The sequence below is a fragment of the Perca fluviatilis genome, chromosome 13 (assembly GCF_010015445.1).
Source record: "Perca fluviatilis chromosome 13, GENO_Pfluv_1.0, whole genome shotgun sequence".
Taxonomy (NCBI): domain Eukaryota; kingdom Metazoa; phylum Chordata; class Actinopteri; order Perciformes; family Percidae; genus Perca; species Perca fluviatilis.
Window position 1 is genome coordinate 26542017 of NC_053124.1, and position 25463 is coordinate 26567479.

The 25463-nt window shown below is 41.2% G+C and overlaps 1 protein-coding gene across 1 annotated transcript in view; it reads left to right on the top strand.

Annotated features, from left to right (window-relative positions):
- Window positions 1-835: 835 nt before the first annotated feature.
- Window positions 836-25463, top strand: part of rnf19b (ring finger protein 19B) — a 50379-nt gene continuing 25751 nt past the window's right edge. The window contains exon 1 of the mRNA XM_039820300.1: window positions 836-1101. The gene's annotated coding sequence lies outside the window, so the exon portion shown is untranslated. The remainder of the gene's footprint in view (window positions 1102-25463) is intronic.

The following is a 25463-nucleotide window of genomic DNA, read 5'->3' on the forward strand; positions in this document are numbered from 1 at the left end:
GGGGTAGGGAGATGATTCATGGGAGAAGAAAAGAATAAAATGTCCTATTTTTTTTATTTTCCCTAATTATAGCTTGTGAAATATTGGAGTTTTACCTCTTCCGGCTTTGAGTTGTGAAACCATCAGAAGTTTACACACTTCAATTGAAGTGGTCACATGCAGAAAAGGGTTGGGGACTTATGCCTTAATCTTTAACAATGTAATGTATTTCATGAACTGATTCTTTTATGTGAAATCTTAATTTAAATAAACGTGGTGTGGTAAAAAATACAATATTTTTGTCTAATAATGTATGTGATAATGTAATGTTGGGTATCAATTAGCCTAAAATGGCGTTACTCAAATCCTACCTCAAACCTGTGCTGAGGTGCAGTATTATTATTATTATTATTAGAGTAAATCCACCACAGGAGAGGTCCACTGATGTAGACATGTCTCAACTTGTAGCCATGTCTGAAAAACAGGATGATATCAGACAAGACTTCTAATTGGCTGATGTCGGATTACCATTAAAGACCAATCCCAGATGCTATTGTCTGTTTTTACCCCATGAATAAACAAAGCGGACTCATTTTGATAAGTGCAGTGATAAAACACTGTACTCGGAGTTGAACACAATGCTCCCTGTTTATTTTACAATCAAAACAAAACCCTGCCCAGTTTAGTTTCCTTATTGTCTCATCTTTCCAACTAACCCATTTTGGGTTTTACAGTAAACGCCAGCTGAAGTTCCTGAAGGGGCGGTGACGACACGGGGTGGGGTTTCCGTATTGTTGACGCTGTGACGTTGCCGACCGGGGCTTTCCTCCATCACGTCAGAGGGCAGTGGCGGAGAGAGAGAGAGAGGGAAAGGCGGAGCGAGCTGCGGAGATTACACAGACTTTCTGCGCTGCGCTCCCGGGGCGCAGGAAGACTATAGAGACCGCCTTCATCTGCCAGGAGCCCCCAAACACGAAAGGAGAAAGGCGGGCACGGTAACGGAGGACCTTTTCTACCAAGAGCTTTATCTATTTACGCACGGAGGGAGCCAAGATAGGAGCCGAAGTGGCCGTCGCATCGCTCCCCAGCATCTCCTGTCGAAGGGACCCGGTTCTGAGCAGAGTAAGTGTCCGGCAGTGAACCCACCTCTGCTGCATGAACCGTTGTCTGACATGTCATGGACTGAATTCGCTCTACTGCTTCTCCAGACCATCTACGTAAAAAGGAAAACTGCCACCTCAAAGGGAGCGTAGCAATTTGCGATTTGAAATGTTTGTTGTATGATTATTCACGAGCATGACACACACATGATCTGCATCTGCCAGTCACGAGGGTCAACACCACCCAAATCTCTCATTAGAGAGAGGAGCAATCTCATAAAACATATATGATATGGGAGGCTGTTAACGTGGAGGGAGGATCCAAACCAGTGTCCAGTCTCAGTGCTGCTGCATGTCTGGAAATAATCATACAACTATAAAAACAAAATGTCTTCAGCTTCAGTACAGTCATTGACCAAGTCATCCAGGATGTCTCAGAGTTAAAAATCCTTTCCCTTTTTAAAACATTCCCTTCTGCTCTGCCACTCCCTGGTCACTGTTTGGGCTAAGGACATGCTGTATTTTGCTGTAAAGAAAGAAATGCATTAATACTAAATGTGAGTTTGAAATAGAGTGCTGGGAAAATGAGGCAGTAGAGCTCAGAACAGAAGAGATATACTGTAAGTAAAATTTTTATAAAGGCACACTCCCCACAGATATATTAATATTTGGGGGATTTGTTGTGTTTGAGGTCAGATTTTATGATCATGCTATTCGAGGTGGAAAAGGTGTGGTGACATTTTCCAGCATTGTAATGTGTTTGTAACCTTGGTGAAGATACAACTTGCAAGATGTAGGTTTTGTGTAAAAATACTATGCTATATTCAATACTAGAGATATACAAACACCAGCTTTAGTCCAGTAAGCTTAGGTTGTCTTTCAGACTGGAATTAAATAACAGTTAAGCAGTCGTAATGGTCTCAATTGTGATAGGTGATACGGATATATAATGAGCTATTCGTTGAGATGTGGTGAATTTGTTCAGTTTTAACAGATCACAGGTGTTTAAATCTAAGGCCGAACTGAGGCAAACAGCAACAGCTAATGATCACTATTGACATTTGTTTTGCTGCACAGACAGAGGCAGAACGCTTTGACCATTTGAAAAGAAATAGCAAATGTTCTATCATGACTTAAGATCTTTTCTGATACAGTCTGAAGTGTCCTGACGCAGTTAACACCAGCCAGCTGATGCTCCCTTTGAGCTAGAAGGGCAGCTAGCCTTTTTCTCATAATTTGATACCTAGAGATCAACCAATAATAATATTAAAATCATATTGCCATACAGTACATGTCCACTGTTAAGTAAGAAAGTTCACAACAGAAAAAGACAAATTTACGGTATATTTTTGGTAATTTAGAAACTGTTTGTGTGTTTGTCCGCCAGACTCAGTACATATATCGCTAACTAGTCGTTTATAATCCAGTCTAATGCAATCTTTATTAAAAATGTTTGCCCTCTATGTATGTATGCATTTATGTTAAAAAAAAGAATATTGGCTAATATATTGTATTGGTTAATAGACCTTTTTTTAATGGCAGACATTTTGACATGTCATGGTAGGAAAAGCACAGGTGCATTCCACTTATGAAGGTCCTGTTATAGTGCTTACTAGAATAGCTTACTGGGACACATAATGGAACCGAGCCATTGTTAATGCTATCAATTTCACCTAGGCTTTTCCTACTACGACAAGTTAAAATGTCTGCCGTGAAAAAGGTCTATTACTGTACTGATTTTCAACTCTAAAGTATTAGCATCGGTTGCAGAAATACAGTATTAAATAAAATATAAAGACATATATGTGACTTTGAGCTGGTCTGGTTTGAGATCAGTACTCCAACTAACCTTGAATCCTGCATATCTTCTGGTTTCTTTTTAAACACATGTTTACAAACCAAATTCTGTCCCAAACTGCACGTAGAATTGACATGAAGAAACCAAATAATATTGTTTCAAGACAGCTCTTTTGGACAGGGTAGTTTGCATGTAGGGCCCTGTCCCTCCAAAACTCCAAATCAGTTAAAGCGTTTCAAAAATGTATAGAAGTGTATGATGTATCTTAAAAGTGAAACACTTATATGATTATTGCAAAACAAAATCACTTTATGTTATTTTGTTGGAAACCCCAACCAGATTTTTATTTTGTAACGGATGTGAGGTCAGTCCATGTCGGCAGCAGTTCTTCTCTCTCTCTCTCTCTCTCTCTCTCTCTCTCTCTCTCTCTCTCTCTCTCTCTCTCTCTCTCTCTGTCGTCAGATACAGTATGTTTGACCATTACCTCATCCAGAGCAGGCTTTGGTTCCTGTGTCATTATGTGCTTTAGGTTACAGACAACAGCTGGGAATTACACCATCAGTTGTCAGACGTATTGGTGTGTGTGTGTGTGTGTGTGTATTGTGCTGCTGTTTCCTTTCTGAAACTTGAATCCACTCATCTAGTTTACTACTGCTGCTCACCTTTGTCTCTGTACAGGCCTCAGAGTGTGTTTGTGTCTGTTGGTGTTTTAAAAATGTGTGTGTTGAGAGGGTCTCAGAGGTTTGCTCTTTGCGACTGTAACACCTGCAGGCCAGACATTAAACATTCAACAACTCAGCAGCATGGCTCCTGAACACTCCTATATATAGAATAATAGAAGCTCTACCTTCACCTTCCAGTTTATATCCCTGGACTCTGAATTGTGTGTGTGTGTGTGTGTGCGCTGGGTGATTTTCTTTCTGTAAATCAACTAATCGATTAGTCAAAAAATATCCTAATAACATAGATTCAATTAAATTAAATTTGGTGGCTTTATGAGGACTATGGTTAACTGCTTCTCAGATCTCTGCAGGGTAAATCCAGACAGCTAGCTAGACTATCTGTCCAATCGGAGTTTTCTCTCGCACAATGTTTGTGCAGCGGCTCTGTTCAGAGCTTAGTGCCGCCCATGATGATTGTGATTGGGTTAAAGAAATGCCAATAAACCAGAGCACGTTTTCCTCCCATCCTGCAATGCTGGAGTAGCCAGACCATCCTCCGCTTCGCAGCGTGTGGATGGTCAGGCAAAGCGAGACTATTAAAGTGGTGATATGGAAATTGGTGTGATCTAATTTCCACTGTAAAAGGGTGTGTAAACGTCAACAATAGTTAAATAGGTATTCTCCCACGCACACATTTTATTCTATTCAAATTAATTTGGCATTCACATTAGGGCGTAGGAAGCAAGTAAGGTTAAGCTGCATCATGCACACGCACACACAAACACACACACGCACACTGACAGACAGACAATGTGCAGATCGAGTAAGTGTGTGTTTGTGTTCAGTTGGATTTCTGGGAAGAGCTGCCCATCATGTTTGGTTGCCAGGATGGTTTTTCCACAGAAGTAATAAGAACTGCTTCCATTAGAAGAGATTGAATAGATTAGATCTTTATTGACATTGTTTTCAACAACAAAACGCAGTTCAGCAGCTCTCAATATGACCGTTAAATCACAGACAAAGAGAAATATAAAATTTAAATAGTAAAATAGAAAATAACAACGAAATAGAAAATTTAAATAGTAAACTATAACAATCAAGATAAATAAACACGATGGGGTGGCACATACAGTATATACATAATGTTATCGGTAATATCACTCTCATCATCAACTCGCCCCCATATGCACATGCCAAAATCAAACCACTTTGCTTACAAATAACACGGTAACCCGTTTTAATGTCGGTGGCCCTGCTGTTCATAAAGTGTCTCTTATAGGTGTGTGAAATAGTTGCAGTAAACAATAAGTACTTCATGTTCTGTGTGACAGAACACGTTTCATCCAACTAGTTTACTGGAAGTGTTGATTTTCTCATGAAAAAAACAGCATTCATGAAAGGGAAACAGCTTCGTTTTTTTTTTATGTTTGCATGCTGGTCACAGTCCACGCTGACATTTTATATTACAATAAACCGGCAGTGTGTGAACATCTTTTCATCATTATTTCATCTTTTCTGATGACATATTTATCCGTTGCAGCGGGTGTGGTTGACGGGACTGTTGTTTCTTTTTGATTGTAAGATAAAACTAGCAATGGTTTTAGCTTGTGCGTTTGGATTTTAATATATTGGTTTTGTGTGTTTATATGAACTCAGAAAACTTCAGATGTTCAGAGTGAATATTAGGTATTTATTTGCTCTTGCCAGTTTCCCACTTACTGTTTCAGAGAAAGGCTGGGAGCTCTGCCAGCTGAGTTTCTGTCTGTTGTAAACATACATGAGTGTGAGAAAAAGCTTAGTTTATAGGCATGCTAGCGGCATTGCTCTGGGGATGGGAGTGCACCACTTTGGTCCTGAACTGAAATTTTTGAACAGCTATTTGACAAATTGCCATGACATTTGGTACACACTTTAATCTCCTCCTCAAGATGATTTGTAATAACTTTGGTGACTTAACTTTTCAACTAGAGCCACCATCATGTCAAAAATGTGTCCAATACTTTGCTTTATGATCAAATAAATGCAAAACTGAACATCAACATGTTAGCATTGTCACATGCTGACATGCTAGCTAAGTACAAGTTCACAGAGCTGCTTAGAAAGTTAATTCTTGAATTTGGGAATGATCAAAATATTCACTCAAAATGTGTTTGACAACAAAGTAAACTTTTTCTGGAGCTTGCACTTGCATCTCAGATACCCCTTTACCACCAACAAGAACCAGGTGCTGGTTCAGAGCTAGAGCTAGTGCCGGTTCAGAGTTGGTTCGACTGACGAGCCTCCAAAGAACCGGTTTGCTTTTCCACAGGCTAAAGACCCAGCACAGAGCCAGGTCTTATGTCACTGTATACGTCTCATCTTTCCCAGCAACGTTAGCGCGGTGGTGCCAAACACAAACACACCATCAACAATGGCGGACGTTGCGTTGCTACTGATGTTCATGGCTTTGCGGACCTACATCGGCGTCCAAACTCGGCGGATCCAACGTGTTCGCGCAGCTCGCCTTTATAGTGCAAAAAAGCAGCTCGTTTCCTCCTCTGACCACTGCTGTTTTTGTTTAATCGCGTCCATCGTGTTTATCTGCTAATTCAAAAATGGCGGTCACAAGTTTCTGTTCGTCTTGTTGGTCACGGTAACCCCGCCCCCAGCCGCTGACGTAAGCGGTTCTTACTTCTGGCCCAGCAATGATTTGGTGCTACTTAAGAACCACTTTTACTGGTTCGGAGCTGGTGCTTTAGCGGTCGAAAAACAAAGAACCGATTTGAAACTAGGCTCTGGCTCCGAACCAGCACCAGCTCTGCCTTGGTGGTAAAGGGGTAACAGTCCTCATCAGCCAGTTGGAGTTTGCTCAGTTGTCGTTCACTGGTCTTAGTGAGTGAGCCGACTTCAATTTGCTATTAAAGACTGTGAGATGTGGTGGAACACTTTGGAAAAGAGCCAGTAAGATTATCTTGTAAACATTTTTATTTTTAGGTAAATTCTACAGTTTAACAGTTGAGAATGAAAGTAAGAGAGAGAAGGGATCGGTTAAACATTTCCTGGTTGGACGTAAAAGACCGTTTCAGTTTTTACCTCAAACTGTTTACGTTGTTTCCACTAACGTTCCATCAACATTACTACAGTTGTACTAAGCAGGCCTCAGGTGTTACTGTAAATGTTTGTGTGTCTAACTGTTGGATGTTGACCCTAACCCTAACCCTTTCTGAATGATTAATTAGTTCATTCCTAATTTGTGTGGGAGGAGGCTGTAGCGAGGTCACCCAGAATGCCATGAATCAACACTGAAGCTTGAGGCCGGCACTCGGTTCTCTCTGCTCTAATGTGTCATTATAACCCAGTTAATCAGTCGGGATATCTAATCTGCATCACTCAGATGGTCCTTCTGCTCACTGGACGTAGCCTTGACGTGTGTGTGTGTGTGTGTTCCTGTGTTTTTTCTGCGAGGACCAAATGTTCTCACAGACAGCCTCTAACGTGAGGACGGTTTGCTTGACCTCTCTTCTTTAAGAGAAGGGACATTTAGCCACTAATAATGAGGCTGTGCCATTTGTGCTGGTGATCCATGTGCTCCAATAAAACTTATAACCACCTCATGGGCTGGGGGATGCCAGCCTATATCCACGACGTTCCACTTCCGAGATTGCTCCATTGCTGCAGGAAATTCCCCAGGATATCACTCTTTTCGGCCGGATATCCTTTGTGTTGTAACTTTAAACTCCGGTGGATTTCTGAGAACTATGGTTAACTGCTCCTCAGATCTCTGCAGGGTAAATCCAGACAGCTAGCTAGACTATCTGTCCAATCTGAGTTTTCTGTTGCATGACTAAAACAAATTTTGCCTTCCCGAGGCTATTTTGCAGCGGCACCGAGGCTTTGCCCTATGCTTAGTGCAGTGTGGCAAAGTGAGACTAGACGATGCCTTACAACGGGTACTTTACTGTTGTTGGGTAAGTGCAGCTGAAACAACAACTTCCTCATAAAAAACCTCAGGTCACTGGCTTTCATTAGCTACACTAGCCATGAAGAAATGCATGTCTCTGTAATCTAAAAGTCTCTAAATATAACTGTTTTCAACCTTATACTGACATATAAATATATCCCCTAAATATCCCACGATATTGTTAAATGAACTGCTTCCGTGTCATGATAATACTCTGTTGGAGTTTTGAAGTAACATTTTCAGAGGCATTTTGTGTAAAATCGTGAGTTAGGGCTGTACGATTATGGCAAACTAAAATTGATAGTCACGATTATTTTGATCAATATTGAGACTACAATTATTAATTGATTTTAGGGACAAAATATCTTTTTTGTTAAAAACAGAGCACTGCTTTCACTTCCATGTTGTCAGACTTAAAATAAAGTTCTTCTTCATCTGTGCATCTCCTACAAGCAGTATATTTGTTTTTTACCCCAAAGAGAATAGCTGTTCACCTTCTGCTTCAGAAATTTGATTTTCATTTTGCCTATCTGCTCTATGTTGTATTTATTTGTACTGTATATTATTACTCTTCTACTCTGGACTCCACTGCATGACAGCTCCCCAAAAGTGAAGCTAAAACATTTCGATCCCCTCCCCGCTGTCTCGCTGTTAGTTTAGGAAGCGCTTGATTTGATATGTAGAAGAGTTTTCTACGAGCGGAGCACGCATTTTAAACAGTAAATAAATCACAGTCTATCATTTTCATTTAATTGTGAGTAGCCACAATCAGGATCAAGATTAATATTTGATTATTTGTGCAGCACTACCGTGAGTGTTTAAGTAAGATTTAAATGCAGGACTTTTACTTTTTAATGGAGTATTTTTATATATATATATAATTATTTAATTTTTAATGCTAATGCTACTTTATTCCAGTAAGAAATCAGAGTACTTATTTTGTTCTATAAAACAAGCATTTATTTATTTAACTTACTAAGCATGTTGTGCTACGATATCTCTGTAGAAGCACGAGACGCAGATAGGGATGCATCTTTACAGCAGGGTCAGGGTTTACTTTGTTACCACAGTGACTGCTAGCTGATGGTCTCTAATTAGTTTCCTCCCCTCAAACACACACACACACACACACACACACACACACACACACACACACACACACACACACACACACACACACACACACACACACACACACACACACACACACACACACACAGACAGTGTGTAGATCGAGTTTGTGTGTTGAGTTGGATTCCTGGGAAGAGCTGGCCATCATGTTTTGTTATCAGGGTGGTTTTTCCACAGAAGTAAGAGCTGCTTCCATAATCGGTAATATAATTCTCATCATCAACTCGCCCCCATATGCACATGCCAAAATCAAACAACTTTGCTTACAAATAACACGGTAACCCATTTTAATGTCGTTGGCCCTGCTGTTCAGAAAGTGTTTCTTGTAGGTGTGTGAAATAGTGGCAGTAAACAATAAGTGTTCTATGTGACAGAACATGTTTCATCCAACTAGTTTTAGTGTTGATTTTCTCATGAACAAAACAACATTCTTGCAAGTGAAACAGTCACACTGACGTTTTCATATTATAATAAACTAGCAATGTGTAAAAATCTTTCCATCATCATTCAATCTTTTCTGATGACATATTTATCTGTGCCAATGGGTGTGGTTGTTTCTTTTTGATTGTAAGATAAAACTAGCAATGGTTTTAGCGTGTGTGTTTTGATGTATCTTTACAGCAGGGTCAGGGTCTACTTTGTTACCCCAGTGACTGCTAGCTGATGGTCTCTAATTAGTTCCCTCCCCTCAAACGCACACACACACACACACACACACACACACACACACACACACACACACACACACACACACACACACACACACACACACACATTAGCTCCTGTGTTCAGAAGGGGACCACCTGGTCGTCCTGAGACTGTCGGCCCCCGGCTCTCAGATTAGCAGAGTTTTAGTCAGTATCACTACAAACAGTCTAAGCCGAGCCGTCTGTTGGGCCGTGGCTCTCTGTGGATCTGTCTGTTCATGTTAAAACAAAGTCATCAGTCACTTTAGACTACAGGCTTTTAGCGGATGCTCTTATCCAAAGTGATAAAATGCTCTTGAACACTGAGTGCAACAACAGCATAATCAGTTTAGTCTGATTTGTGAAACAATAGAAAGATATTACTACTTCTTTGTTCTGTGTGACTGCAGTGAGTGACTTTAAATCAAACTATTTGTGTGCTTTTGGTTGATATACATAATATTTTGCGAATTGGTTTGCCGAGGCATGTTTTGTTTTCTGGGCTTGGTTTCACTGCGAGTGCGGCAATGGAAAGAGAAAGTTCAGAGGCAGAGCAGCCTGACGATTTTCCTGGGAATCAACAAAGACAATAAACAGCCGTTAGGTAATAAATGTAATAAATAATGTGTTTGGCAGAATGGAGAGAACATAATGGTTTAATTATGTGACCGAAAAAAGGGTGCAGTGTGTCACTGACAGTGGTGGAAGTATATTATCAAATACTGCACTTAAGTTCAACTCTGACGTACATTATTTTAGTATTTTATCTTCTACTTCACTTCATTTCACTAATACATATTGTCCTTTTGGCAGCTGGGGTTACAAGTTTCTGTTCACATTTAGATTTTACATAATAAAAATATGTTGTAAATTGACTGCATTTATATAGCGCTTTCTAGTCTTAACGACTACTCAAAGTACTTTTACACATTATAGGAACCATTCACCATTCACACACTGAGGCCAAGGCTGCCGCACAAGGTGCCACCTGCTCATCAGATAAAAATTCACACTTATTTACACTCCGATGGTGCAGCATCGGGAGCAATTCCGGGCCAGGGATCAAACCACCAACCTTCCAATTGGTAGGCAACCTGAGCCACAGCCGCCCCATGATGCATTGTTATGTATTAAAGAGGCTGTACTTGACATTCAGAACATTAACATTTAGCAGCAAACAAATATTTGCTTTGTAAAGATATAGTGGAGTAATGGCGTCCTGAGCAGTGTTGTAACCGGAGATTCTCTGGAACCTGATTTTTGCAGTCAGTTCAATCAGCTGAACATTTTACTGTATTACATTAAAAATATATATAAATATACATTATATATATACAGTATATATTTTTTTTATTTACCTTTTTATATTTGAGCATCGATTTCAACATTTCATCCCCAGGAAGACATGTCGAAACCATAGAAAACAACAGTATTTCTAATCAGAATCAGAATACTTTATTTAGTACACTTATTATTGTATTCGAGCACAATGGTAAATGTACTTATGCTGCGTTCCAGACAGAGTTTTTAGCCCGTAAGTTACGACTTCAAGTCACGACTCACGACTTGGTAGCGTTCCAGGCAAAGTCACCACAAACCCTTCTAGCTAGCGTTAGCTAGCGGCTACCTAACGTTGACGTTAGCTATCTATGTTACTTTACGTTGCCTATTTATGTCTATTTATTTCTACTTATCACTGTTAATAAACGGCGTCTGTACCTACAGCATCAACGAGGGTCACCATTGTTGTTTATGTGTGTGTGACGTCAAAAACTGTAACTGGGGTACAACGATCTGAATTGCAGTTCACCGAGTAGTAAAGTTGGTTTTTGACTGCCCGTTCAGGGCACTTTCACGGGTAGAAGGTTGTGGACACACGAAGGTTCGGGTTGCCTGGGCACGGCATGAGTTATATTCCACCTTTGGAAATATCACACCCTATAAAAAAGTGTATATCTGTCCTGAGAACAACGAGTGCTGCTGTGTTTTTTCAACCTTGTTTTAAGTTAATTGCACAGATGGCAAGAATAAAAACCAGAAGCCTTCTTTGTCCGGAGAACCAGTTTAAGAACTTGTGCTATAACACAAGATTATCAGTCCATGATGGGAGTTAACCTCACAGGCATCAGTTGGCTGACAGTAGCTGAAGGTTTAGACACCAGTTTAATCTTGATCTTTGATAGATAGCTTTCATATTGCATGATTTTTATCTGCAAGCCAAAACACACACACACTTCCTAAAGGGAAACACTGCAAACGCACACACACACACAAGAGCCACGGACACGTTCATGAACATCAGTTTATTTCCACTGAACGTTTTGTTTCTGGTCAGACTGAATGTGTCCCTGAAGCTTTGACAGAGAGAAAGATTAAAACAGCCATGGAGGGCTGCGTCTGGTGGGCAGTGCACGAGAGCAACCTGCTGTGTGTGTGTGTGGTGTTTTGTTTGTGTGTGTGTGTGTGTGTGTGTGTGTGTGTGTGTGTGTGTGTGTGTGTGTGTGTGTGTGTGTGTGTGTGTGTGTGTTTGTGTGTATACACAAAGATCCCAAAAGTGCTGACGCGTAGATTCACTGACCAAAACACAAAAGCCTGAGAACTGTTGAGAACAGATTACCTGCAGAACACATCTGTCTCTCTCTCTCTCTCTCGCTCTCTCTCTGTCTCTCGCTCTTTCGCTCTCTCTCTCTCTCTCTCTCTCTCGCTCTCTCTCTGTCTCTGCTCTTTCGCTCTCTCTCTCTCTCTCTCTCTCAAAACACCTTTTTACAGGACTTAACAGAAATATGAAATTCATGATTGAAACTGACTCAGCCATTCAACTCAGCCTGAGTTGAATGTTTACATTCTTTATAGTAAATGATAACAGAGATAAGCAGATATATATTTTTTTCAATTTTATTGAATTAGTTGTTAGATGTTTCTAGTTAATGTTGGGGAACCGGCACCCGGATGAAACTCTAAGAGCTTAAGTCCTGCCTCATATCCAGGTAACCTCCTGCTCCACTGGCCCCTGTCCCTCCATCAAAGGCGGCGGAGGCCTGTGGACGAGGTGGAGAGGTGGATATGAGGCAGGACCGGAGCTTCGTTATGACATTAAGTTTGAAGGAAAAAACACATTTTCCTCCAAGATGTCTACTATGTCTAAGCTAATGTTGTTTTTATATTTTGTGCTAAATGTGTGGAGAAACACTCGGGCGCCACCCGGAGAAAACCCTAACATAGTAGACAGACATCATTTTACGTTCATATAACCCTATTTCTGCACCTGCAGATATTGGAGATGGCTTTCCACACAGATGAGAAGAACCCTGTTTTCTGTGATTTCATCAGGTGAGCTGTGAAACAGCGGGCAATAGAGTCTTCAGTGCTGGTTCCCCTAAATTCACAGAGACCAGCATGTCTTCTGCACTGCCCCACTTCTTACACACGTCTTGGAAAATGTCCTTGTCGAGGTTTTTGAAACGTTTTTGTGGTGGTATGGAAATCGCCACCCTCGACTTGGGCCCATGTTTTTTTCCAGCAGGCGGTCTATAAAGTCCTCCGTGTTTTTAAAGGTTGCAGTCCACTTTTGCTTTCTTGAATATCGTGTAAGCAGCTTCTGCATGACCACCTTGATGGACATTTTGTTTCTTGATGTCTTTATTGTTGCGTCCTCACCGCCTCTGCCGACTGTGTTGGTGTGATGTGTGCGGGTGCCATTGATTGATTTTCCAATCGGCCAGAGCTTCTCGACTGTGGCCGCCAACCATAGTATTCAGCCACCACCTCATTATTCCCAGGAAACTCCACATTTTGTTCTGGATGTAACAGCTGTCACGGATGTGTCCTGTGAGATGCCTTTTCTCTAATTGCATCTGGGATAATATTGAGCGCCATCCCAGGTGAGATGTGTCTGGAGAGGAGATCACATAGGCCTTTGTGAATACCAAGTCTTTACCAGTGGAAATCTTCTTGAGGTCCCGGAACACAGCGACTTCGTTTCCACAGCGTGCTTTTCCACCATGCTGTGGCTGAAGCAAAGAGTCAATATCATCTAGGGTAACGACACTGACTGCCCGCTTTCAACTGTGGAGCCCTGGTGGAATTTGGCCTTCAGTTGCACCAGCATACGATGAATCCAAGTTTTGACAAAGCACTTTGCAAAAAAGGTTTTGATCATGTTTCCAATTTTTTCCATGCACAGTTTACGCTTCGGCTTTTGTTGTTCGGCATCTGTCTCGTCCAAACACTTGGCAATTGACTGAGCAATGTCTTTTGCAACAGTTGAAATCTCCTGAGAGCTTTCAGATTTTAGTTGCTCATACTCTGCGGCTGGCACTTCGTCCAGAAGAGGTTCAATGATCTTACTCATCTCCTCCCTGATTATATATTCGACCGCTTGAGCTGTTGTCATCTCAGAGCTGTCCTTTGGTGAGACCTCCGGGGTTCCTGGTTCCATAGCTGTGGTTGAAAACGGTGACAGAGAGCGGACATCATTGGCTGCCTTCTCTTCATCTTCCACAATTAGTTCTTCCTCGGAGGCAGTCGGACTTTGTCTCTGACTACGTGGTCGAGATGAGCAGAAGATTTTCATCCTGGCTGTGAACGACTTCAACATTTTGCAGGCATGACGAACCATTGCATTTAGTCTTTTGGAGGGAGTGACACGCAATGTGTGCGACTCTGCAGTGTGCTCGGTAGTGGAAGAGTTGCAAATCTCTGCAACCTCTTTAGCAAGCAAGTTGGTCAATGATATTGAATTGACACAGGGGACTTGGCTGTCAACGTTCAAAACCTTACAAAAACTCTGAGAGAGTTTGTTGCCGATACTGGACAGAACATTCTCCTCAGAAAAGACGACATTTTGGCTCCTAGCCTTTAACAAGGCTTGTGACAGTGATCTTATTATGTCCAAAAGTAGTTCTGCCAACCAAACTTTAGTGGCATGATCAGGGGTGCCTAAATTCATCAACCCCCACTGTTCCTTTGTCATCCTTTTAGAAAAGGATTCGATTGCTGGGAGAATGACATTGATTTCTTCAGTCTCAGGGGTTCTTGCTCTAGACTTGACGACTAGTGCTGTATAATTATTTTCAATCTCCGGGATGTCTTCATACTCAGGGGTTACTGCTCTAGGCTTGACCCGTATTACTGTATTCATATTTTCAATCTTCGGGATGTCTTCATACTCAGGGGTTACTGCTCTAGGCTTGACGGCTATTACTCTATAATTATTGTGAGCTTCCATGGTCAACGTCGATGGTCTATTTCGATGGTCGATTATTTCGATGGTCGTTTATTTCGATGGTCAATTAGTTTCAATGAGATCACAAACTGGTCCGTTAATTTAACAAGCTTATGTGCTGCTCACGTCTCACTCACGTCTTGTTTCCAAGGGAAATTCAGTAAGAATGAACTGTGAGTCAAATCATCTTTATTTATTGTCTCTGTTCTCATCATAGGATCAAAGGATCAAAGACATCAAAGGAATTCTAGAGTCTGTCTAACTGTTCCATAAGCCCCGCCCACCCAACAATGACTGCTGCTTAGCAACCTTTCCTAGGCACCAGCAGAACCCTTTGGCAGGTTTCAGTAATATTTTTTTTTAGATTATAAAACGTAAGAAAGTGGTTAAAAATGTCCATTTTCCTCTCTCGGAGTTCAAGTAACATCTTGTTTTACTGGACCAACGTTCTGAAGAAATATTCAGTTTACAAAGCAGTTTTCTCTCCATTGTATACACACAAAAAATGGAACTATGCACACAATCCTAAAAAATGTTAACCTCATGTATCATTCCAGACTGTTAAACAATTGTTATTATTCAAATAACTCTAAAAATCACATCATTTAGCACACTTTATTCAGCTGGAAAACACTGGCCTTCAAAAAGCCACCCTCTATTACCAATTGGTCTCACTCACATCAAACCTGTTCAAACTCAATTGGCAAAACACTCCCAATAATTTGTGAGAGCATTAAAGAGGCCTCAGGTGACCTGTGTTGGGGGGGAATGGAGCAGTGAATGAGAACCTGTTTTTGCAGTCAGTTCAGTCAGCTGAACATTTTACTGTATTACATTAAAAATATATATATATACAGTATATATATTTTTTATTTACCTTTTTATATTTGAGCATCGATTTCAACATTTCATCCCCAGGAAGACATGTCGAAACCATATAAAACAACAGTATTTCTAATCAGAATCAGAATACTTTATTTAGTACACTTATTATTGTATTCGAGCACAATGGTAAATGTACTTATGCTGCGTTCCAGACAGAGTTTTTAGCCCGTAAGTTACGACTTCAAGTCACGACTCACGACTTAGTAGCGTTCCAGGCAAAGTCACCACAAACCCTTCTAGCTAGCGTTAGCTAGCAGCTACCTAACGTTGACGTTAGCTATCTATGTTACTTTACGTTGCCTATTTATGTCTATTTATTTCTACTTATCACCGTTAATAAACGGCGTCTGTACCTACAGCATCAACGGGGGTCACCATTGTTGTTTATGTGTGTGTGACGTCAAAAACTGTAACTGGGAGTACAACGATCTGGGACGAGTTCATGAGTAGTAAGTTACGGTTTGACTGCCGTTCCAGGGCACTTTCACGGGTAGAAGGTTGTGAAAACACGAGTTACGGGTTGCCTGGAACGCAGCATTAGTTATATTCCACCTTTGGAAATATCACACCCTATTAAAAAAAGTGTATATCTGTCCTGAGAACACAGAGTGCTGCTGTGTTTTTTCAACCTTGTTTTAAGTTAATTGCACAGATGGCAAGAATAAAAACCAGAAGCCTTCTTTGTCCGGAGAACCAGTTTAAGAACTTGTGCTATAACACAAGATTATCAGTCCATGATGGGAGTTAACCTCACAGGCATCAGTTGGCTGACAGTAGCTGAAGGTTTAGACACCAGTTTAATCTTGATCTTTGATAGATAGCTTTCATATTGCATGATGTTTATCTGCAAGCCAAAACACACACACACTTCCTAAAGGAAACACTGCAAACGCACACACACACACAGAGCCACGGACACGTTCATGAACATCAGTTTATTTCCACTGAACGTTTTGTTTCTGGTCAGACTGAATGTGTCCCTGAAGCTTTGACAGAGAGAAAGATTAAAACAGCCATGGAGGGCTGCGTCTGGTGGGCAGTGCACGAGAGCAACCTGCTGTGTGTGTGTGTGTGTGTGTGTGTGTGTGTGTGTGTGTGATACACAAAGATCCCAAAGTGCTGACGCGTAGATTCACTGACCAAAACACAAAAGCCTGAGAACTGTTGAGAACAGATTACCTGCAGAACACATCTGTCTCTCTCTCTTCTCTCTCTCTCTCTCTCTCTCTCTCTCTGTCTCTCGCTCTTTCGCTCTCTCTCTCTCTCTCTCTCTCTCTCTCTCTCTCTCTCTCTCTCTACGGCTCTTTAAAACTCTCTCTCTCTCTCTCTCTCTCTCTCTCTCTCTTCTCTCTCTCTCAAAACCTTTGGTTTTGTTGAAACGCTCAGCCATTCAACTCAGCCTGAGTTGAATGTTTACAGTTCTTATAGTAAATGATAACAGAGATAAGCAGATATATATTTTTTTCAATTTTATTGAATTAGTTGTTAGATGTTTCTAGTTAATGTTGGAGAACCGGAGCACCCGGATGAAACTCTAAGAGCTTAAGTCCTGCCTCATATCCAGGTAACCTCCTGCTCCACTGGCCCCTGTCCCTCCATCACGAAGGGCGGAGGCCTGTGGACGAGGTGGAGACGTGGATATGAGGCAGGACCGGAGCTCGTTATGACATTAAGTTTGAAGGAAAAAACACATTTTCCTCCAAGATGTCTACTATGTCTAAGCTAATGTTGTTTTTTATATTTATGTGCTAAATGTGGGAGAAACACTCGGAGCACCCGGAGAAAACCCTAACATAGTAGACAGACATCATTTTACGTTCATATAACCCTATTTCTGCACCTGCAGATATTGGAGATGGCTTTCCACACAGATGAGAAGAACCCTGTTTTCTGTGATTTCATCAGGTGAGCTGTGAAACAGCGGGCAATAGAGTCTTCCAGTGCTGGTTCCCCTAAATTCACAGAGACCAGCATGTCTTCTGCACTGCCCCACTTCTTACACACGTCTTGGAAAATGTCCTTGTCGAGGTTTTTGAACGTTTTTGTGGTGGTATGGAAATCGACACCCTCGACTTGGGCCCATGTTTTTTCCAGCAGGCGGTCTATGAAGTCCTCCGTGTTTTTAAGGTTGCAGTCCACTTTTGCTTTCTTGAATATGCGTGTAAGCAGCTTCTGCATGACCACCTTGATGGACATTTTGTTTCTTGATGTCTTTATTGTTGCGTCCTCACACGCCTCTGCTGACTGTGTTGGTGTGATGTGTGTCGGTGCCATTGATTGATTTTCCAATCGGCCAAGAGCTTCTCGACTGTGGCCGCCAACCATAGTATTCAGCCACCACCTCATTATTCCCAGGAAACTCCACATTTTGTTCTGGATGTCAGCATACATGTCAGGATGTGTCCTGTGAGATGCCTTCTCTCTAATTGCATCTGGGATAATATTGGGCACCATCCCAGGTGAGATGTGTCTGGAGAGGAGATCACATAGCGCCTTTGTGAATACCAAGTCTTTACCAGTGGAAATCTTCTTGAGGTCCCGGAACACAGCGACTTCGTTTCCACAGCGTGCTTTTCCACCATGCTGTGGCTCAAGCAGAGAGTCAATATCATCTAGGAGTGACGACACTGACTGCCCGCTTTCAACTGTGGAGCCCTGGTGGAATTTGGCCTTCAGTTGCACCAGCATACGATGAATCCGGTTTTTGCAAGCGCACTTTGCAAAAAGGTTTTGATCATGTTTCCAATTTTTCCATGCACAGTTTACGCTTCGGCTTTTGTTGTTCGGCATTCGTCGTCAAACACTTGGCAATTGACTGAGCAATGTCTTTTGCAACAGTTGAAATCTCCTGAGAGCTTTCAGATTTTAGTTGCTCATACTCTCGCGGCTGGCACTTCGTCCAGAAGAGGTTCAATGATCTTACTCATCTCCTCCCTGATTATATATTCGACCGCTGAGCTGTTGTCATCTCAGAGCTGTCCTTTGGTGAGACCTCCGGGGTTCCTGGTTCCATAGCTGTGGTTGAAAACGGTGACAGAGAGCGGACATCATTGGCTGCCTTCTCTTCATCTTCCACAATTAGTTCTTCCTCGGGCGGTGGTCCGGACTTTGTCTCTGACTGCGTGGTCGAGATGAGCAGAAGATTTTCATCCTGGCTGTGAACAACTTCAACATTTTGCAGGCGCGAACGAACCATTGCATTTAGTCTTTTGGAGGGAGTGACACGCCAATGTGTGCGACTCTGCAGTGTGCTCGGTAGTGGAAGAGTTGCAAATCTCTGCAACCTCTTTAGCAAGCAAGTTGGTCAATGATATTGAGTTGACACAGGGGACTTGGCTGTCAACGTTCAAAACCTTACAAAAACTCTGAGAGAGTTTGTTGCCGATACTGGACAGAACATTCTCCTCAGAAAAGACGACATTTTGGCTCCTAGCCTTTAACAATGCTTGTGACAGTGATCTTATTATGTCCAAAAGTAGTTCTGCCAACCAAACTTTAGTGGCATGATCAGGGGTGCCTAAATTCATCAACCCCCACTGTTCCTTTGTCATCCTTTTAGAAAAGGATTCGATTGCTGGGAGAATGACATTGATTTCTTCAGTCTCAGGGGTTCTTGCTCTAGACTTGACGACTAGTGCTGTATAATTATTTTCAATCTCCGGGATGTCTTCATACTCAGGGGTTACTGCTCTAGGCTTGACCCGTATTACTGTATTCATATTTTCAATCTTCGGGATGTCTTCATACTCAGGGGTTACTGCTCTAGGCTTGACGGCTATTACTCTATAATTATTGTGAGCTTCCATGGTCAACGTCGATGGTCTATTTCGATGGTCGTTTTTATTTCGATGGTCGTTTATTTCGATGGTCAATTAGTTTCAATGAGATCACAAACTGGTCCGTTAATTTAACAAGCTTATGTGCTGCTCACGTCTCACTCACGTCTTGTTTCCAAGGGAAATTCAGTAAGAATGAACTGTGAGTCAAATCATCTTTATTTATTGTCTCTGTTCTCATCATAGGATCAAAGGATCAAAGACATCAAAGGAATTCTAGAGTCTGTCTAACTGTTCCATAAGCCCCGCCCACCCAACAATGACTGCTGCTTAGCAACCTTTCCTAGGCACCAGCAGAACCCTTTGGCAGGTTTCAGTAATATTTTTTTTTAGATTATAAAACGTAAGAAAGTGGTTAAAAATGTCCATTTTCCTCTCTCGGAGTTCAAGAAACATCTTGTTTTACTGGACCAACGTTCTGAAGAAATATTCAGTTTACAAAGCAGTTTTCTCTCCATTGTATACACACAAAAAATGGAACTATGCACACAATCCTAAAAAATGTTAACCTCATGTATCATTCCAGACTGTTAAACAATTGTTATTATTCAAATAACTCTAAAAATCACATCATTTAGCACACTTTATTCAGCTGGAAAACACTGGCCTTCAAAAAGCCACACCCTCATTACCAATTGGTCTCACTCACATCAAACCTGTTCAAACTCAATTGGCAAAACACTCCCAATAATTTGTGAGAGCATTAAAGAGGCCTCAGGTGACCTGTGTTGGGGGGGAATGGAGCAGTGAATGAGAACCTGTTTTTGCAGTCAGTTCAGTCAGCTGAACATTTTACTGTATTACATTAAAAATATATATATATATACAGTATATATATTTTTTATTTACCTTTTTATATTTGAGCATCGATTTCAACATTTCATCCCCAGGAAGACATGTCGAAACCATATAAAACAACAGTATTTCTAATCAGAATCAGAATACTTTATTTAGTACACTTATTATTGTATTCGAGCACAATGGTAAATGTACTTATGCTGCGTTCCAGACAGAGTTTTTAGCCCGTAAGTTACGACTTCAAGTCACGACTCACGACTTGGTAGCGTTCCAGGCAAAGTCACCACAAACCCTTCTAGCTAGCGTTAGCTAGCGGCTACCTAACGTTGACGTTAGCTATCTATGTTACTTTACGTTGCCTATTTATGTCTATTTATTTCTACTTATCACTGTTAATAAACGGCGTCTGTACCTACAGCATCAACGGGGGTCACCATTGTTGTTTATGTGTGTGTGACGTCAAAAACTGTAACTGGGAGTACAACGATCTGGGACGAGTTCACGAGTAGTAAGTTACGGTTTGACTGCCGTTCCAGGGCACTTTCACGGGTGGAAGGTTGTGAAAACACGAGTTACGGGTTGCCTGGAACGCAGCATTAGTTATATTCCACCTTTGGAAATATCACACCCTATTAAAAAAAGTGTATATCTGTCCTGAGAACACAGAGTGCTGCTGTGTTTTTTCAACCTTGTTTTAAGTTAATTGCACAGATGGCAAGAATAAAAACCAGAAGCCTTCTTTGTCCGGAGAACCAGTTTAAGAACTTGTGCTATAACACAAGATTATCAGTCCATGATGGGAGTTAACTTCACAGGCATCAGTTGGCTGACAGTAGCTGAAGGTTTAGACACCAGTTTAATCTTGATCTTTGATAGATAGCTTTCATATTGCATGATGTTTATCTGCAAGCCAAAACACACACACACTTCCTAAAGGAAACACTGCAAACGCACACACACACACACACAGAGCCACGGACACGTTCATGAACATCAGTTTATTTCCACTGAACGTTTTGTTTCTGGTCAGACTGAATGTGTCCCTGAAGCTTTGACAGAGAGAAAGATTAAAACAGCCATGGAGGGCTGCGTCTGGTGGGCAGTGCACGAGAGCAACCTGCTGTGTGTGTGTGTGTGTGTGTGTGTGTGTGTGTGTGTTTGTGTGTGTGTGTGTGTGTGTGTGTGTGTGTGTGTGTGTGTGTGTGTGTGTGTGTGTGATACACAAAGATCCCAAAGTGCTGACGCGTAGATTCACTGACCAAAACACAAAAGCCTGAGAACTGTTGAGAACAGATTACCTGCAGAACACATCTGTCTCTCTCTCTCTCTCTCTCTCTCTCTCTCTCGCTCTCTCTCTGTCTCTCGCTCTTCGGCTCTCTCTCTCTCTCTCTCTCTCTCTCTCTCTCTCTCTCTCTCTCTCTCTCTCTCTCTCTCGCTCTTCGCTCTCTCTCTCTCTCTCTCTCTCTCTCTCTCTCTCTCTCTCCAAAACACCTTTTTACAGGACTTAACAGAAATATGAAATTCATGATTGAAACTGACTCAGCCATTCAACTCAGCCTGAGTTGAATGTTTACAGTTCTTATAGTAAATGATAACAGAGATAAGCAGATATATATTTTTTTCAATTTTATTGAATTAGTTGTTAGATGTTTCTAGTTAATGTTGGAGAACCGGAGCACCCGGATGAAACTCTAAGAGCTTAAGTCCTGCCTCATATCCAGGTAACCTCCTGCTCCACTGGCCCCTGTCCCTCCATCGCACGAGGGGGCGGAGGCGCCTGTGGAGCCGAGAGGTGAAGACGGGATATGAGGCAGGACGGAGCTCGTTATGACATTAAGTTTGAAGGAAAAAACACATTTTCCTCCAAGATGTCTACTATGTCTAAGCTAATGTTGTTTTTTATATTTATGTGCTAAATGTGGGAGAAACACTCGGAGCACCCGGAGAAAACCCTAACATAGTAGACAGACATCATTTTACGTTCATATAACCCTATTTCTGCACCTGCAGATATTGGAGATGGCTTTCCACACAGATGAGAAGAACCCTGTTTTCTGTGATTTCATCAGGTGAGCTGTGAAACAGCGGGCAATAGAGTCTTCCAGTGCTGGTTCCCCTAAATTCACAGAGACCAGCATGTCTTCTGCACTGCCCCACTTCTTACACACGTCTTGGAAAATGTCCTTGTCGAGGTTTTTGAACGTTTTTGTGGTGGTATGGAAATCGACACCCTCGACTTGGGCCCATGTTTTTTCCAGCAGGCGGTCTATGAAGTCCTCCGTGTTTTTAAGGTTGCAGTCCACTTTTGCTTTCTTGAATATGCGTGTAAGCAGCTTCTGCATGACCACCTTTATGGACATTTTGTTTCTTGATGTCTTTATTGTTGCGTCCTCACACGCCTCTGCTGACTGTGTTGGTGTGATGTGTGTCGGTGCCATTGATTGATTTTCCAATCGGCCAAGAGCTTCTCGACTGTGGCCGCCAACCATAGTATTCAGCCACCACCTCATTATTCCCAGGAAACTCCACATTTTGTTCTGGATGTCAGCATACATGTCAGGATGTGTCCTGTGAGATGCCTTCTCTCTAATTGCATCTGGGATAATATTGGGCGCCATCCCAGGTGAGATGTGTCTGGAGAGGAGATCACATAGCGCCTTTGTGAATACCAAGTCTTTACCAGTGGAAATCTTCTTGAGGTCCCGGAACACAGCGACTTCGTTTCCACAGCGTGCTTTTCCACCATGCTGTGGCTGAAGCAGAGAGTCAATATCATCTAGGAGTGACGACACTGACTGCCCGCTTTCAACTGTGGAGCCCTGGTGGAATTTGGCCTTCAGTTGCACCAGCATACGATGAATCCAGGTTTTGACAAAGCACTTTGCAAAAAAGGTTTTGATCATGTTTCCAATTTTTTCCATGCACAGTTTACGCTTCGGCTTTTGTTCTTCGGCATCTGTCTCGTCCAAACACTTGGCAATTGACTGAGCAATGTCTTTTGCAACAGTTGAAATCTCCTGAGAGCTTTCAGATTTTAGTTGCTCATACTCTGCGGCTGGCACTTCGTCCAGAAGAGGTTCAATGATCTTACTCATCTCCTCCCTGATTATATATTCGACCGCTTGAGCTGTTGTCATCTCAGAGCTGTCCTTTGGTGAGACCTCCGGGGTTCCTGGTTCCATAGCTGTGGTTGAAAACGGTGACAGAGAGCGGACATCAGTGGCTGCCTTCTCTTCATCTTCCACAATTAGTTCTTCCTCGGAGGCAGTCGGACTTTGTCTCTGACTACGTGGTCGAGATGAGCAGAAGATTTTCATCCTGGCTGTGAACGACTTCAACATTTTGCAGGCATGACGAACCATTGCATTTAGTCTTTTGGAGGGAGTGACACGCAATGTGTGCGACTCTGCAGTGTGCTCGGTAGTGGAAGAGTTGCAAATCTCTGCAACCTCTTTAGCAAGCAAGTTGGTCAATGATATTGAGTTGACACAGGGGACTTGGCTGTCAACGTTCAAAACCTTACAAAAACTCTGAGAGAGTTTGTTGCCGATACTGGACAGAACATTCTCCTCAGAAAAGACGACATTTTGGCTCCTAGCCTTTAACAAGGCTTGTGACAGTGATCTTATTATGTCCAAAAGTAGTTCTGCCAACCAAACTTTAGTGGCATGATCAGGGGTGCCTAAATTCATCAACCCCCACTGTTCCTTTGTCATCCTTATAGAAAAGGATTCGATCGCTGGGAGAATGACATTGATTTCTTCAGTCTCAGGGGTTCTTGCTCTAGACTTGACGACTAGTGCTGTATAATTATTTTCAATCTCCGGGATGTCTTCATACTCAGGGGTTACTGCTCTAGGCTTGACCCGTATTACTGTATTCATATTTTCAATCTTCGGGATGTCTTCATACTCAGGGGTTACTGCTCTAGGCTTGACGGCTATTACTCTATAATTATTGTGAGCTTCCATGGTCAACGTCGATGGTCTATTTCGATGGTCGATTATTTCGATGGTCGTTTTTATTTCGATGGTCGTTTATTTCGATGGTCAATTAGTTTCAATGAGATCACAAACTGGTCCGTTAATTTAACAAGCTTATGTGCTGCTCACGTCTCACTCACGTCTTGTTTCCAAGGGAAATTCAGTAAGAATGAACTGTGAGTCAAATCATCTTTATTTATTGTCTCTGTTCTCATCATAGGATCAAAGGATCAAAGACATCAAAGGAATTCTAGAGTCTGTCTAACTGTTCCATAAGCCCCGCCCACCCAACAATGACTGCTGCTTAGCAACCTTTCCTAGGCACCAGCAGAACCCTTTGGCAGGTTTCAGTAATATTTTTTTTTAGATTATAAAACGTAAGAAAGTGGTTAAAAATGTCCATTTTCCTCTCTCGGAGTTCAAGTAACATCTTGTTTTACTGGACCAACGTTCTGAAGAAATATTCAGTTTACAAAGCAGTTTTCTCTCCATTGTATACACACAAAAAATGGAACTATGCACACAATCCTAAAAAATGTTAACCTCATGTATCATTCCAGACTGTTAAACAATTGTTATTATTCAAATAACTCTAAAAATTACATCATTTAGCACACTTTATTTAGCTGGAAAACACTGGCCTTCAAAATGCCACACCCTCATTACCAATTGGTCTCACTCACATCAAACCTGTTCAAACTCAATTGGCAAAACACTCCCAATAATTTGTGAGAGCATTAAAGAGGCCTCAGGTGACCTGTGTTGGGGGGGAATGGAGCAGTGAACGAGAACCTGATTTTTGCAGTCAGTTCAGTCAGCTGAACATTTTACTGTATTACATTAAAAAAATACTGTATATATATATATATATATATATATATATATATATATATATATATATATATTATATATATATATATGTAAGGGCTGGGCAACAATTAAAAGTTTAATTGCGATTAATCGCATGATTTCCCTGATTAATCGTGATTAATTGCATTGTTATACGCAAAATCCAATAATGAATTCATAAGTAGTGTATAGCGCAATTTTATTTTAAATGTTCTGCCATATGAACGAAAGTGCCATAACATTTGTTCTGCAAACACTTAATATCAGCATTTTGTTTATACAGTAGCAGTTAAATATAATATTTAGTGTAAATCTCAACTTAAACAATGTAATCAAAGCAAATACAAAATTAAAGCTTATTGCCACTGCCAGGGCATTCATGTTATCCTGTTTATTATATATTATATATATTATATATATATATATATATATATATATATATATATATATATATATATGTATATGTATATATATATATATATATATATATATATATATATATATATATATATATATATATATATATATATATATGTATATATATATATATATATATATATATAAATATATAAATTCATTAATTAAGTTGTGC